Source organism: Protopterus annectens, chromosome 3.part0, assembly GCF_019279795.1.
Source record: "Protopterus annectens isolate FY-2018-M chromosome 3.part0, PAN1.0, whole genome shotgun sequence".
NCBI classification, from domain to species: Eukaryota; Metazoa; Chordata; order Ceratodontiformes; family Protopteridae; genus Protopterus; species Protopterus annectens.
The window spans coordinates 556167020-556181956 of record NC_056731.1 but is presented as its reverse complement, the minus strand read 5'-3'; positions in this window follow the sequence as shown (position 1 = coordinate 556181956).

Below are 14937 nucleotides of genomic sequence, written 5' to 3'. Positions count from 1 at the left end.
TGGGCCTACGGATACATATTGGATCCTAGCCGGCAACTTTTTTCTAGTATCTGCTTCAAGCTCCGAGCTCCTCCCCTTACCCATAATACCCTACCATCTCCTATCTTCCCTCAGATGTCATTTGCCACGCCAGTAGTGTGCATCTTGGTCCTCTTTGCTCTGAGCTATAGTGATACTGAGGGATAGTAAGTAGAAACTTTTTGAATTATATCTAGGTGCGCTTGACTAGGATTCCCCTTCCTCCCTTTCTGTAGTAACGCATTTGGTCGTTGGTGTAAAAAAAAAAGAAAGTTTTTTTTTGTATTAGAGTAGTAGTTAAGCCTGCCCTTCCCCTACGTGTGTGTGTGTGTGTGTGTGTGTGTGTGTGTGTGTGTGTGTGTGTGTGTGTGTGTGTGTGTTTTGAAAGGTAGTTCTTATACCTTTTGAGTACAGGGCTATGGCTAGCCAGCCAAAGCCTGTGTTCAAAAAAGTACAGAGTGTGGCCATAAGCTTTCCCCTGCCGATGGTCACACTCTGTGTACGATATGCTTAGGAGTGGCACATTTATCCACTCAGTGTGCTGTTTGGGCTTCAACCCTAGGGCCCTTAAGGATCGTAAGGCCAAGCTAGTTACCAAAGGCCTTCTCCCTGTTGCCATGCTGGAATCTTTCGCGGCCTCTGTCGCTAGTGTACCACCCCAGACAGGGACTCAACCTCCCTCTTTGTCTGGCGATGGGTCTTCGAAGGACAGATCTTCAGTCAGCGAGTCTGACAAAGATAAGGAAAAAGAAAAAGAGAAGGAAAAGGAATGGTGCAGAGAAGAAAGGGAGAAAAAGGAAAGGCAGCGTAAGAGATCCCCAGACAGGGAGCTGTTTCTCAGCCCCCCCATCTAAAACCATGAGGCCTGTTTCTCCTCGGCTCCGGTCACCTCGTTTCTCACCAAGCCGTTGGAACATTCGGACCTGAGGCCCTCCACCCCTCTGCTCAGACCAGCCAGATCTGAGACGGTGGCCTCTTCGAAGTCGAATCGGAGTTTGTCGGACATGGATATGGACAGGATGATGCAGAAATTTATTCAGACCCAAATTCAGATGGCAGTCTTGCCAGGTCCCTCTCCCTCTGGAGATGCGACCTCCATGCCTCTTTTCAACCCCATCTCTCCTTCCCCGATCTGTGCTTCGACTTCGAGGCTCTTAGATCAGAGGTTTTTCAGAGCTGGTAGCTCGGCACTGACGGTTCCTCCAACCTTGGCTCTGGCTGTTACCTTGAGTTCCTCGGATCCGACTTGTTCGGATCCGAGTAACTCTCGGAGCCGCTGACAGGGAGTTGTACCCGAGGGAATGGATTCTTCGGCTCCGACCCTTTCGGACCCGATCCGTTCCCTCAGACCTCAGGCTACCCTGTCTTCAGCTCCAGTCACCACTTCGGATCTGTGGAGGACTTCTCCCTCAGCCTTCGAAGTGGTGGAGAGGGTTCTGTCCCAGGGATTGAGACCCCAGCCTGTCCCCTCAAATACCACCCAGGTCCCCCTGGATTTGGTGACAGCTCCCTTCATCTTGTTTCAGAGACAGTCTGTGCCAGAGGATCCCCAGGTCATTTCCTCCAAGGAAACCCCTGCGGCTCACAGATCCCTTTCTGAAAGTCCCACTGAAGCGGGTCACCGCAAGCACAAGTGCAAAAGGAGGCACTTGGACTCCCCCGAGTCCCTCACCACTGACACTGACTTAGATGAAGGAGAAGGTTCCCCCAGGTCACCTCCAGAAGACGTCTCCTTCGGAGAAATCATGGAGATCCTCCTTCACAAGGGAGGTTGGTCAGCCCCCAAACCTTCTGGGAATGAGTCAGTGTTCCTGGAGGCATTTGGCACAGGCCCATCTACTTCCTGGGTGTCCCCACCAGCAGACCCCTTGGTGGACCTCATCACCATGAAGGCATAGAAGAAGCCCAACACCATAGAGCCCATCCCCAAATGTCCTGACAAGGTTTTATCTCCTCCTGATAGACAACCCTGGTTGAAAAGAGCCCCAGTTGATGCTACGTTGGTCGCAGCGGCCACAAAGAAGGAACTAGCACAGGAGAGTTCCTTAGTCCACCCTCCAGACAAGGAGTCCAGGTCGGTGGATAGGTTTGGGAAGCACATATACTCCTCAGAGACTTTTTCTATCCATGCGCTGAATTATTTGGCACATATGATTCAACTTCAGCAAGATCTTGCTTCGGAATTCGCTGAGTCACCCCCAGAGTATCACTGCAAGACAGACAGCTGTTCTCGGCGAAAATGTCTACTCTGAAATCAGTCTTATATAGATCTATGCAGCTGCTTTCCCATGCCATGGAAGGAGCAGCTAGAGCAGCCGGGACAGGCATAGCAATGAGGCGTCATGCCTGGCTCAGATTGTGTCAGTTCACGGACCCTTTCAAGGCATCGTTTATCAACGCTCCCTACGACGGTTCTTCCCTCTTTGGGAACACAGTACGTGACACTTGTCCAGCACACTTGTCCAGAGCGAAAAGGATGGGAAGACTTTGTCTGCCATTGGAGTCTGCTTCTCTAACCCTCAGCGGTCCTTCTCTAGGAATCAGAGGGCAGAAGAAGATGTGGTTCTGAAAATCTCAGTTTTCCCTGGATTCTCAGAACAGCTATTCTCCCAGAGGCAAAGGGGGACAGGATTGACGCTGACCCAGAGGTAGAGGGGGTCCCAGGAATTTTGGGTCTATGGAACCCTTCTCTGATAGGCCCGGCCAGCAGCCCTGAGGGGCTGCCCGACTGTCCTGCTCTGGAGGCAGTCGAGGGACGATTGTCCTTACACCCAGCGCCATGGGAGTCAATTACGACAGATTGCTGGGCTCTTCAGATAATATCCAGAGGTTACTCTGTTCCTTTCATTGCCCCTCCAAATATTACAAAACACCTCCCAGATGTTGGACCCACTCACAAGAAGGCCGCGGCTCTAGGGGTTTCAAAGCTGCTTCTCAAATGAGCCATTGAAAAGGTCCCCCCCGATCAGTCCGGATTAGGTGTTTACTCAAGGCTCTTTTTGGTGCCAAAAAGACGGGGACGTCAGGCCCATTCTAGACCTGTCAACAATAAACATGTCAGTAGCCAGATAGATGTTCCGGATGGTCACCCTACAGTCCATTCTACCTTATCTCAGAGAGTGCGACTGGATGTGCTCATTAGACATTCGGGATGCTTACTACCACATCATGATACACAGAAGCTCCAAGAAGTTTCTGTGCTTCCGGCTGGGAGCCAGTCATTTTCAGTTCAGAGCCCTACCCTTTGGTCTCACCACAGCCCCTATGGTGTTCGCCATGGTAATGGCAGTGGTAGCGGCTCACCTGAGGCTTCAGGGTATTCAGGTGTTTCCATACCTGAACGACTGGCTTTTCGCTGCGCCCAACAAGCATCACTTGTGTCTGTCCCGAGATTATTTAATTCGGTTAGCAGAGTTACTGGGAATTAGTCAATGTTCACAAATCCCATTTGCAACCAGTACAAGTTCTAGACTTCATTGGGGTACGGCTAGACACCTTGCAGATGAAGGTATTCTTAACCCCAGACAGGATTCCTTATCTCAGGTGCCACATAGCTCAGATAGCGAACTCCAAGTCTTCAAAGGCGGGCGAGGTTCTCAGGGCTTTGGTCTCTATGGCTGCCGCCATATCTATTCTCGCTTATGCGCACCTTCACATGCAGGTTCTACAAAGGACTCTGGCTGTTCAATGGTCTTGGCTAGACCTGCCCATGGATTTTCCGCTCAAGATCAGTCACGTCTGCAGGGCTTCTCTTCTTTGGTGGTTGACTTCACCGGAGATATCAAAAGGACACCCCTTTGATTCACCTCCAGTCCAAACCACAGTGACCACGGATGCCTCCCAACTTGGATGGGGGGGGGCACTGTTTGGGAAGGACAGTCCAATTCTCGTGGTCCCAGGCAGAGACCAATTTGCACGTAAATGTTCTAGAGATGAGGGCAGTGCTTTTAGCGTTGGAAGCCTTTCACACAGTCCTCCCTCTCGGATTGATAGCAATTCAGTGAGACAACATGTCGGTTGTCTGGTATATCAACAAACAGGGAGGCACCAGATCCTACCCTCTGTGTCGCTAGGCCATGAGAGTGTGGGAATGGGCAAATCTGGAGTAGGGACTTCATTTGTCAGCAACCTTTGGGTCTTGGATTCGACGTTGGATCTGAGCCGGCAACTTATTATACAGCTACGGATCCGAGCTCCTAGCTCCTCCCCTCACCCATAATCCCCTGCCAACCCCAAATGACCTCAGATCTAGTTTGCCGCTCTTAGATGTGACAGCTGGATTTTGAGCTCCTGGTGATTTACCAGATAAGTGCTTCAGATTTGTAAAATTAGAGTATTTTTTCTGTAGTGTTTAAACAGTGTGTGTGTGTTTTAGGTTTCCCTTTTTGTAATTTCTTAATTTTTAGTGTAAACCCTCCCCTCGCTGGTCGTAGTGTATGTGTGTGTTGCTTGCATTTGGGGCCTAGTGTGCTTGTGTAGCTTACTTTAGTTTTTTGGGTTATCATGTCAGAGGCCCCAAAACCCATCATGTTAAGTTGTCTATCTCGCCTTCATTCTTGCTGGATGGGTTCAGAGCCGACCTCGGCTCCGACTCGGCCACTCTAAAGCTCGAGAGTTGGTTCCACCGGCTCGAGGCTCCCCTTATATCCCACAATGCTAGGCGAGTATTACCTCAGATCTCGTTTGCCGCTACAGCGATCGAGGTGTTTGGTTTCTACCGGCTTCAGGTGAGTTATTGTAGAGTAATCTATAGTCTATTTAAACCCCTTTAATTTAATCTATTATTGTTATTTCCCTTAACTTAGTGGATTTAGACCCTTTTCCTTCTGTTTATCCACCCTTTTTTCCACAAAGAACTTATTAGTTCTTCCCTCAGGCCTTCGGGCCCTTCCATTCCCTTAGTGGAGTGTATGTGTTTTTTGTTAGGGATCTAAAAACTTGTGTATAGTATATTTTTAGTTAAACTTGTGTAAAGTGTAATCGGTGTGTTTGAGTGTGTGTGTGGTTACACTTTCCTTGACAATGTCTAAGGACTCAAAGGTCTCAGGCTTCAAGAAGTGTGACTCGTGCTGTCAGAAAATGTCTCTGACAGACGGTCACACTTCTTGTGTGTACTGCCTGGGACCTTTACACCTGCAGGACTCTTGTGCTGTATGCCATGGCTTCAGCCCTAGAGTCCTGCAGGAAAGGAAAAACAAACTAATTTTAAGAGGTTTGCTTAAGCCTGAGGGTTCCCTTACTGCTACTTCGGGTAAACCCTCTAACGCTTCTAGGTCCTCGACTCCAGCTTCTGAGTCGAGGCCTAAGGCTTCGAAACCTACTGCTACATCGGCTCCAGCTGGAGCCGATGAGTCTCTAACTACAGCTTCTGTGGTTCCCTCGGCTCCAGGAAATTCCTGGGTCGGCTCTGATCAGACCATCGGAGCCAACATCTAGAAAGAGGTCTAGGTCACCATCCCTTGGCTCCGTTCATTCGGCTCCAGCATCTCCCTTGCTGTCTGAACGGAGCCATAGATCTCACTCCTCTAGATCATCGAGGCTTTCGGATCATGACCTTCAGAGGGTAGTGAGTCGACTTTTAAAGTCCGAGGCACTGGCCCAAATGCTTCAGAGCCCGACTCATCAGTCGATGCTTCAACCTATCCCTCAAAATATTCCTCCTCCGACTCCTTTGAGCTCGGAGCCGGGGCGTCTCAGAACCGAGACTGTGGTAGCGTCGGAACCGATACAATTGTCTTCGGTTCCGTCGGCTCCGATTTCTTCCTTTGAAGAATCTCGGCGCCGGACTTCCCTCGTCGGCTCCGAGGGGGTGAGTGGCATCGGACCCCTGTCCGACTCCGCTCTCCCTCTCGGTGCTTCGGCGCTGGTGAGTTCGGCTCCGACATCGGCCTCGGAGCCATCACTGTCGGTGCCGAGGGAGGTTCTCAGCTTTTCGGAGCGGGGACCTCTGGCTCTGCCTGACAGGGGTGCGTTCGAGGTCATGCGGAGTGTGTTGGAACCTGGTTCAACTCCACAGTCGGCTCCGTCCGCCCCTCCCTCTTCGGTGCCTCAGGTTATGCCTACTCTCTCCCTCATCCCAGACTGCAGAGAGCCAGCTCCTCAAGAATCCCCTGTGGGGATCTCATCCTCTTCGAGGCCTCTCCTGAATTGGCAGGGGAGCCCCCTAGGAAGAGAAAGTGTAAGAGGAAACACATAGACTCACCTGAGTCTGTCACCTCTGACACAGATTTAGAGGATTCCGAGGGTTCCCCCGTTCCCCTTCTGAAGATGTCTCCTTTGCAGACATTCTAGAGATCCTGAAACAGAGGGGAAATTGGCCAGCCCTTAACTCTTCGGAGGATGAATCTGTGTATCTTGAGGCGTTTGGCTCTCGCCCTTCCACCTCCTGGGTGTTCCCCCCCCTTTGACCCCCTCATGCAGGTGGTAGCAAAAAAGGCTTGGACGGCTCCTGACTCAGTGGATCCCATCCCCAGGAGACCTTCAAAGTTTATAACAGCACCAACAGACAAGCAATTTCTGACCAAAGGAGTTACTGTGGATGCTATGGTGGTAGCTGCTGCCACTAAGAAGGAACTAGCTGATCCTTCAGTACCTGTCCATCCTCCTAACAAGGAGTCTAGGTCTATGGACAGGTACGGGAAGCGGATGTTTTCGTCAGCGACCTTTGCAATGCGTTCGCTGAACTACCTATGCCATTTCACTCGTCTCCAAAGAGACTTGATCAAGGAAGCGAGTGAGATGTTGAAGGATCCTACAGCTGCGGGTTTTCAGGACAAGATGAATGCTCATCTGGCTACCCTGAATTCTATAGCTAACTCCTCCATGCACCTCCTTTCATATGCGGCTGATGGAGCGAGCAGAGCCGCAGGGACAGGTGTCGCCTTACGCCGGCATGCCTGGATGCGACTATGCAATTTTGCGGACCCCTTTAAAATGTCTTTCACTAATTCCCCATTTGATGGATCATCTCTCTTTGGTCCTCAAGTGAAAGAAACCTTGACGAGGTGCGAGACGGATGGCAAAACTCTTTCTGCCATCGGAGTCCGTTTTTCTACTCCTTCTAGACCTTACCCCAAAGGCCAGAAAAGTGGAAAAATGTGGTTCCGCAAACAATCTCAAGGGAATTTGCCTGACGCACAGAGTCGGTTCCCCTCCAGAGGCAGAGGGGGAACAATAATGGTAGACGTCGCCCTAGAGGCAGGGGGGGTCCGCAGAACCAGGGCAATCGAGAAACTTTTTCCGATAAGCCCTTCCAGCATCCCTGAGGTGTTGCCCGACTGTCCACCTTCGGAGGCAGTCGGGGGAAGATTGTCACTGTACCCAGAAGCCTGGTGATCCCTAACTCAAGACAAGTGGGTACAGTCCATCATTTCCGAAGGGTATTCCATTCCGTTCTTTCGTATTCCAAATCAATCAAAAAAATCCCTTCCAGATGTTCCACCCGCTCAAAGGGCTCAAGCAGAGTTGGAAATTTCAAAGTTGCTTGCAAAAAGAGCCATTCAGCCAGTGCCAGCAGACCAGCTAGGATCCGGAATCTACTCCAAATTCTTTTTGGTTCCAAAGAAAACAGGGGACTGGAGGCCCATCTTGGATCTCAGTATCTTGAAAAAGTCGGTCAAGAAAACAAAATTTCGGATGGTCATGCTACAATCCATCCTACCCCTATTGGGAAAGGAAACTGGATGTGCTCTATAGACCTCCAGGATGCGTACTATCATATAAAAATGAACAGACGCTCCAGGAGATTCCTCCGCTTCCGGCTGGGAACCAGTCACTTTCAATTCAGAGCCCTGCCCTTTGGTCTCACCACGGCCCCCTGGGTGTTTACCAAATGCATGGCAGTGGTAGCTTCTCACCTGAGACGTCAAGGATTCCAGGTGTTTCCATATTTGGACGACTGGCTCCTCACAGCTCCTACCAAGCATCTTCTTCTAATGGCCAGAGACTACACCTTTCGCATTTGTCAAAAGTTAGGCATATCAATAAATTGCGAAAAGTCTGTTTTGTCGCCTTGTCATGCAATTACCTTCATAGGCGCAAATCTAGACACAGTCAACATGTCTGCGAGACTAACAGATCAAAGAATAACAGACATACGCAAAATGGTCTCCCTTCTCTTCCACAGCAACAGAGTCAAAGCCAGGTTAGTTCTGAAAGTACTGGGGATTATGGCGGCTGCTATCCCTCTACTTCTATTAGCCATATTCCACATGAGAATCCTTCAATGGATGCTCTTCACACAATGGTCATACCAACAACTTCCGATGTCCCACACCATTATGATTACGCAAGCATGCAAGAATCATCTTCTTTGGTGGATGTCTTCCCCTCAGCTCTCTCTGGGAAGACCCTTTGTTCCTTCCCCTCCGGTTGCTACTCTTGACAACGGACGCCTCCCTGATCGGGTGGGGGGGGGGCATTATCAGGGCAGAACTGTCCAGGGCATATGGCAACCAGGCGAATGCCACTTGCATATAAATGTTCTAGAGATGAGAGCAGTGCTTTTAGCGTTGCTTCTTCCCTTGGGAACGATAGCAATCCAGACGGACAACATGTCTGTAGTGTGGTATATCAACAAAGAAGGCGGAACCAGGTCCTATCCCCTATGTCGAGAAGCACTCAGACTGTGGCAATGGGCGATTTCTTCTCAGCGGTTTCTGATAGCAACGCACATCCCCGGGAAGTCCAATCAAATCGCGGACAAGTTGAGCAGAGCTATCCTCATGCCTCACGAGTGGTCTCTGAAAGATTCTATTGTGGAGAAAATTTTTCTCAAGTGGGGTCAGCCTTGCTGCGACCTTTTTGCTACTCCCCAAAACAGCAAGTGCAGAGATTATTTCACCCTATTCCCGTTACCAGGCCAGCCCAGCAGAGACGCTCTGGTCCAAGTTTGGCCCCGGGGACTTCTGTATGCATTTCCTCCCTTCCCACTAATCTCTCAAGTGATACAGAAAGCTATCGCTCAGAAGGCCTCATTGATCCTCATTGCTCCTTACTGGCCTCGACAGGTTTGGTTCCCCTTTCTACATCAATTTCTGTTGGAGCAACCCTGGCATCTGGACCTAGTTCCAGATCTTCTGATCCATCAATCGGGTCAGTTTCATCGCTCCCTAACATCATTGAACCTCACTGCTTGGTTCCTCCAGTTCCTACCCTAGCCAGGCTTCCTCAAATATCTCACACTGTTCGAGATATTTTAATAGCTTCCCATAAATCTTCCACTCGAAAGATTTATCTTAGTAAATGGAAACGTTTTGCCTATTGGGCTCAAGGAAGGGATTTAGATCCTTTCACTGCTCCCATCCAAATAATTCTTGATTTTCTAGCTGAACTCTTTCACGCAGGTTCATCTCCCTCTACTCTCAAAGTCCAATTGGCAGCTATATCTAACTTTCATGTGGGCATTTCAGATTCTGCCATCATGTCTCACAAGCTTTGCAAAGCCTTTTTGAAGGGAGTTTTTCTTCTCAGACCTCCTATAAGAAATCCTCCTCCTTCTTGGGACCTTAACTTAGTTCTCACTTCTTTGATTCTTCCCCCTTTCGAACCTGCAGCTTCCTGTTCATTAAAATTGCTATCATGGAAGACTCTCTTTCTGGTAGCTGTTACTTCAGCTAGAAGGGTTTCAGAACTTCATGCACTCAGCTGTCGACCACCATATCATTTGTTCCATAAAGACAGGGTATCCTTACGAACCAACCCATCTTTTTTACCTAAAGTAGCCTCTGCCTCTAACCTAAATCAAAGCATTGACCTTCCTGTGTTTTTTCCAGAATATTCTAACAGGTCTGAACAAAAATTGCATTGGCTAGATGTTCATTGTCAGTTAAGGTACTATTTGGATAGGACCAAACAATTCAGAAAAATGGACCAGTTGTTTGTCTCTTATGCAGAAGGCAGAAAGGGACTTTCTGTTTCAAAGGTATCACTATCCAGATGGCTAACATCTCTTATTTCCCTTGTTTATGAAATTAGACACCAAAAGCTGCCTAACAAACCTAAGGCCCACTCCACCAGAGCTTTGGCTACTTCTATAGCCTTCCAAGACAGACTGCCTATTGACACCATTTGTGCAGCGGCTACTTGGGCTACTCCTCACACATTTATCTCTCATTATAAGTTGGATTTAGCTTCTAGACATAGAGCTAACTTTGGTACCACTGTTCTCAAGAGTCTGTTACGATAGGCTGCCCGGGACAAGGTGCTAGGGATGCGGTCCCATCCAGCAAGAATGAAGGCGAGATAGACAACTTAACATATAGAAGTTATGTTCTTACCATAACGTTCCACGTTAGTTGTCTTCTTCTCGCCTTCTTTCTTGCGTCCCACCCTCCTTCCCCCTGGCCTGGACAGACCTAGAGGAGTTTGATTGTGACCTCTCTTTCTACCACCTCTATTGCTATAGGTATATGCTCTGCTGTGCATATTTTCCTGGATCAGGCTTCAGGTCACCTTCCTCTCCCTTTTTTTTATAGAGGTGGATTCTTCCTTTCCAGTATTTCTGGTTTTATTATTAGCTGGGCCTAGCTCACAAACGAGATCTGAGGTAATACTCGCCTAGCATTGTGGGATATAAGGGGAGCCTCGAGCCGGTGGAACCAACTCTCGAGCTTTAGAGTGGCCGAGTCAGAGCCGAGGTCGGCTCCGAACCCATCCAGCAAGAAAGAAGGCGAGAAGAAGACAACTAACATGGAACGTTATGGTAAGAACATAACTTCTGTTTTTCCAAGTGCACCGAGTGTGGCCATAAGCTTTCTCCGGCAGATGTCCACACTCGGTGTGTTTGCTGCCTTGGGGTTGAACATCTGTCCTCGGGATGTGCCATTTGCGCAGCGTTCAACCCCAGGGCACTGAAAGAATGGAGGTCAAAGCTGATCCTGGCGGGACTTCTGCCCCCCCGGATTTGGCTTCGGCCTCCGCTACTCCCGTGGCACCTCCTCAGCCTGTGGTCGTGGCCACTCCTGCCCCCCTTACCCCGGCCGGGATTCAAACTCCCACTAAGGCGCCGGAGGACAGGGAGGCCAGGAGGAAGAAAAGGAGGGAGAAGCACCACAAGCGACAGGCCGAGGCCTCCGCCCCCCCCAGCTAAGCGGGCTTCTCCCTCCATGGCTTCCAGGTCTCCTCCTTCTCGGCTCCGATCACCTTGCTTCTCCCCGGGACCCGAGGAGGAGAAGGAGACCCAATTTCCATCGAGGTCATCGAGGCGGCATTTCATGCCCCCCTCGGTGGCCTCGTCGAGATCCACTTACAGCCTTTCTGACGCAGACTTGGACCGGATGATGAGAAGATTCATCCAGGCCCAGCTGCAGATGGGAGTGCTCTTGCCTCCCTCCCCTTTGGGGGGGGGGGGGCTCAACAACTTTTTTTTACATCCGTAGCTCCTTCTCTGACCCGCTTCCCGGTTCGAAGCGCTCGGAGCCGGGCAGCGTTGGAGCCGGGGGTGGGTCGGCGCCGACAGTACTGGGTACTTCGGATCCGACCCTGCCCTCGAGTCTGTGGGTTCCATCGTCGGATCCGACCTCTCGGAGCCGTGGGCCGAGCTTCGGATCCGAGGGATTCAGTGTACCTTCGGCTCCGTCCAGGTCGGAGCACACGGGTCTCAGCACCGGTTCCGATCCCATCATCGGATCCGAGTGGGTGTAGGCCTTTGGAGCCCAGGGAGAGCGGCTCCCCCTCAGCCGTCAATGTAGTGGAGAGGGTTCTGTCGTGAGCATCCGGACCCCCGGTCCTTGCATCGGCTCATCATGGAAATGCTCAGGATCGGGGGGGGGGTCTGCCCCACAAGGCTGTCTCCGATGAGTCCGTTTTCCTGGAGGCATTCGAAGCAGGCCCGTCTACCTCTTGGGTGTCCCCTCCGGCTGACCCTTTGGTGGATCTTATCACCACCAGGGCGTGGAAGGAGCCAGACACTGTGGAGCCAGTCCCTAAATGCCCGGATAGGATTTTGAGCCCCCCTGCAGACCGGTCCCACTTGAGCAAGGGCCCCCCCATAGATGCCATGTTGATGGGGGCAGCCACTAAGAGGGAACTAGCTCAGGAGAGCCCCTCGGTCCATCCAACGAGCAAGGAGTCCCACTCGATGGATCGCCTTGGGAAGCAGGTATTTAGTTCAGCGACCTCCTCAGTAAGGTCCCTGAACTCCATGGCACATATCATCAGGATGCAGCGAGATCTTATTAAAGAATAAGCTGGTCCCCCCCAGAGTCCATGTCGGCGTAAGACAAGCAGTTGTACTCCACTCGTATGGCCACTCTAAGATCTATTTCCAATACCTTTGTGCGGCTGTTGTCCCACGCCACTGAGGGAGCCGCTAGAGCCAGCGGAGCAGGCCTAGTTATGAGACGTCAGGCCTGGCTCTGACATTGTTCCTTCGCGGAGCCCTTTAAGGTGTCCTTTGCGAATGCCCCCTTTGATGGTTCTGCCTTGTTTGGCAAGACTGTTCGCGAGACACTTGTCCAGAGCAAGAAGCACTGGAAGACATTGTCTGCCATCGGAGTCCGCTTCTCTGCTCCTCAGAGGTCCTTCTCCAAGAACCAAAAAGGACAGAAGAAGATGTGGTTCCGGAAATCGCAACATTCCCAACCTGCTCCGGACAACCAGTCCTTCCGTGGCAGAGGAGGACAGGGAGGACGCCGCCCTAGAGGCAGAGGGGCACCGAAAAACTTTGGGTCCATAGAATCCTTCTCTGACCGGCCCACGCAACAGCCCTGAGGGGCTTCCCGACTGTTCCACTCTGGAGGCAGTCGGGGGGCGCTTCTTGAAGCATCTGGCAGCTTGGGAGTCCATCACGTCAGACCGCTGGGTGCTTCGGATCATATCCAGAGGTTACAAAATCCCAATGCAACATGTCCCCAGACTCAGGAACCTCCTCGATGTCCCACCCGATCAGAGGGAGGCAGCAGCCGTAGAAATCCAAAAGCTGCTAGAAAAAAAGAGCCATCCAGCCCGTCCCCCTAGACCAGCTCGGATTAGGGTTTTACTCCAGGTTCTTTCTGGTGCCAAAAAAGACAGAGGACTTGAGACCAATTCTAGACCTTTCCCTCTTTAACCTGTCGGTAACCAAGGAAAAATTCCGAGTGGTCACTATTCAATCCATTCTCCCCCTCTTGCGGGAGAACGACTGGATGTGCTCAGTAGACCTCAAGGATGCGTACTACCACATTTTAATGGAAAGATAATCCAGGAGGTTTTTCTGCTTCCGGCTGGGAGCCAGCCACTATCAGTTCAGGGTCCTTCCCTTTGGCCTCACCACAGCCCCCAGGGTGTTCACTAAAGTTTTAGCAGTAATAGTGGCCCACCTGAGACTCCAGGGAATGCAGGTCTTCCCGTACCTGGACGACTGGCTCCTGACCGCCCCAACAAGGCATCTACTCTGCTCAGCCAGAGACTATTTTCTCCACCTAGCCCCCCAGTTAGGCATCACAATCAATACGGACAAATCCTCCCTTGCTCCGACACAAGTAATAGAGTTCATAGGGGCCAGATTGGATACCAGAAATCTGCGAGCCTACCTCACTTCGGAACGACTACAGAGTCTGAGACTTCATGTGCGGGCCATCCTCCAATCAGAAGCTCCACCGGCAGAATTGGTCCTGAGGGTGCTGGGGTCCATGGTGGCGGCAATAACGCTTCCATGCGGTCGTCTAAATATGAGGGTACTACAGTGGACCCTCCAAGTGCAATGGTCCTTTCAACTTCTTCCACTCAATCACCCTATCTCAATCAGCAAGGCTTGCAGGAGGGCTCTGTTATGGTGGCTCCAGTCCCCAGACCTCCATACAGGCCGACCCTTCTCCTCTCGTCACGGTGACCACTGCCGCTTCACGCGTCGGGTGTGGGGGGAGCATTGCTCAGGCAGAACAGTCCAAGGCACGTGGAACGACACAGAGACCTCCCTGCATATCAATGTTCTGGAGATGAGGGTGGTGCTGTTAACGTTGCAAGCACTTCAGAACCTTCTCCCCGTAGGAACTATTGTGATACAGACAGACAACATGTCAGTTGTCTGGTACATCAACAAACAGGGGGGAACCAGGTCTTACCCTCTCTGCCGAGTGGCCATGAGGGTGTGGGAATGGGCGATCTCCACCAACCGCTTTCTGATCGCAATGCACATTCCGGGACAGTCCAACATTCTGGCGGACAAACTCAGCCACACCATTCTTTCCCCTCACGAGTGGTCTCTCAATTCCCAAGTAGCGAAGCGGATATTTGCCAAATGGGGGCAACCGTGCTGCAATCTCTTTGCCTCTCCCTCAAATACGAAATGCGACAGCTTCTTCGCTCTGATTCCCCCACCAGGGGAAGCCCTGAGAGACGCTCTAGTGCATGCTTGGCCGCCTGGTCTACTTTATGCCTATCCTCCTCTACCCCTGATGCTAAAGCTTATACAGAAAGCTTCTCGGTTGGGGAGCAGAGTGATCCTCATTGCCCCATTCTGGCCTCATCAAACTTGGTTTCCTTACCTGTGGTCTCACTTGGTGAATCCTCCCTGGATTCTGGATCCCAGCCCGGATCTAATATCCCATCCATCAGGATTACCGACCCCAAATCTGGACAACCTGAAGCTGACAGCTTGGCTGCTCCAGTTCCACTCTTAGTCAGGACTCCCGGCATCTCTTCACCAGTTAGAGCCATCTTGGTGGCAGCGCATAAACCTTCCACCAGGAAAGTTTACAGCAGTAAATGGAAGCGCTTTTCCATCTGGGCGGAACATCATAATTTGGGCCCCTTCACTACTCCGTTAACGTCCGTGTTGGACTTCCTCACCGGACTTTTTCAGCAAGGGGCTAGCTGTTCGACAGTCAAGGTACGATTGGCAGCCATCTCCCATTACCATGTGGGACATGAGACAGGTCCTTTGATGTCAGTGAAACTATGCAAAACCTTCCTCAAGGGTACTTTTCTGCTCAGGCCCCC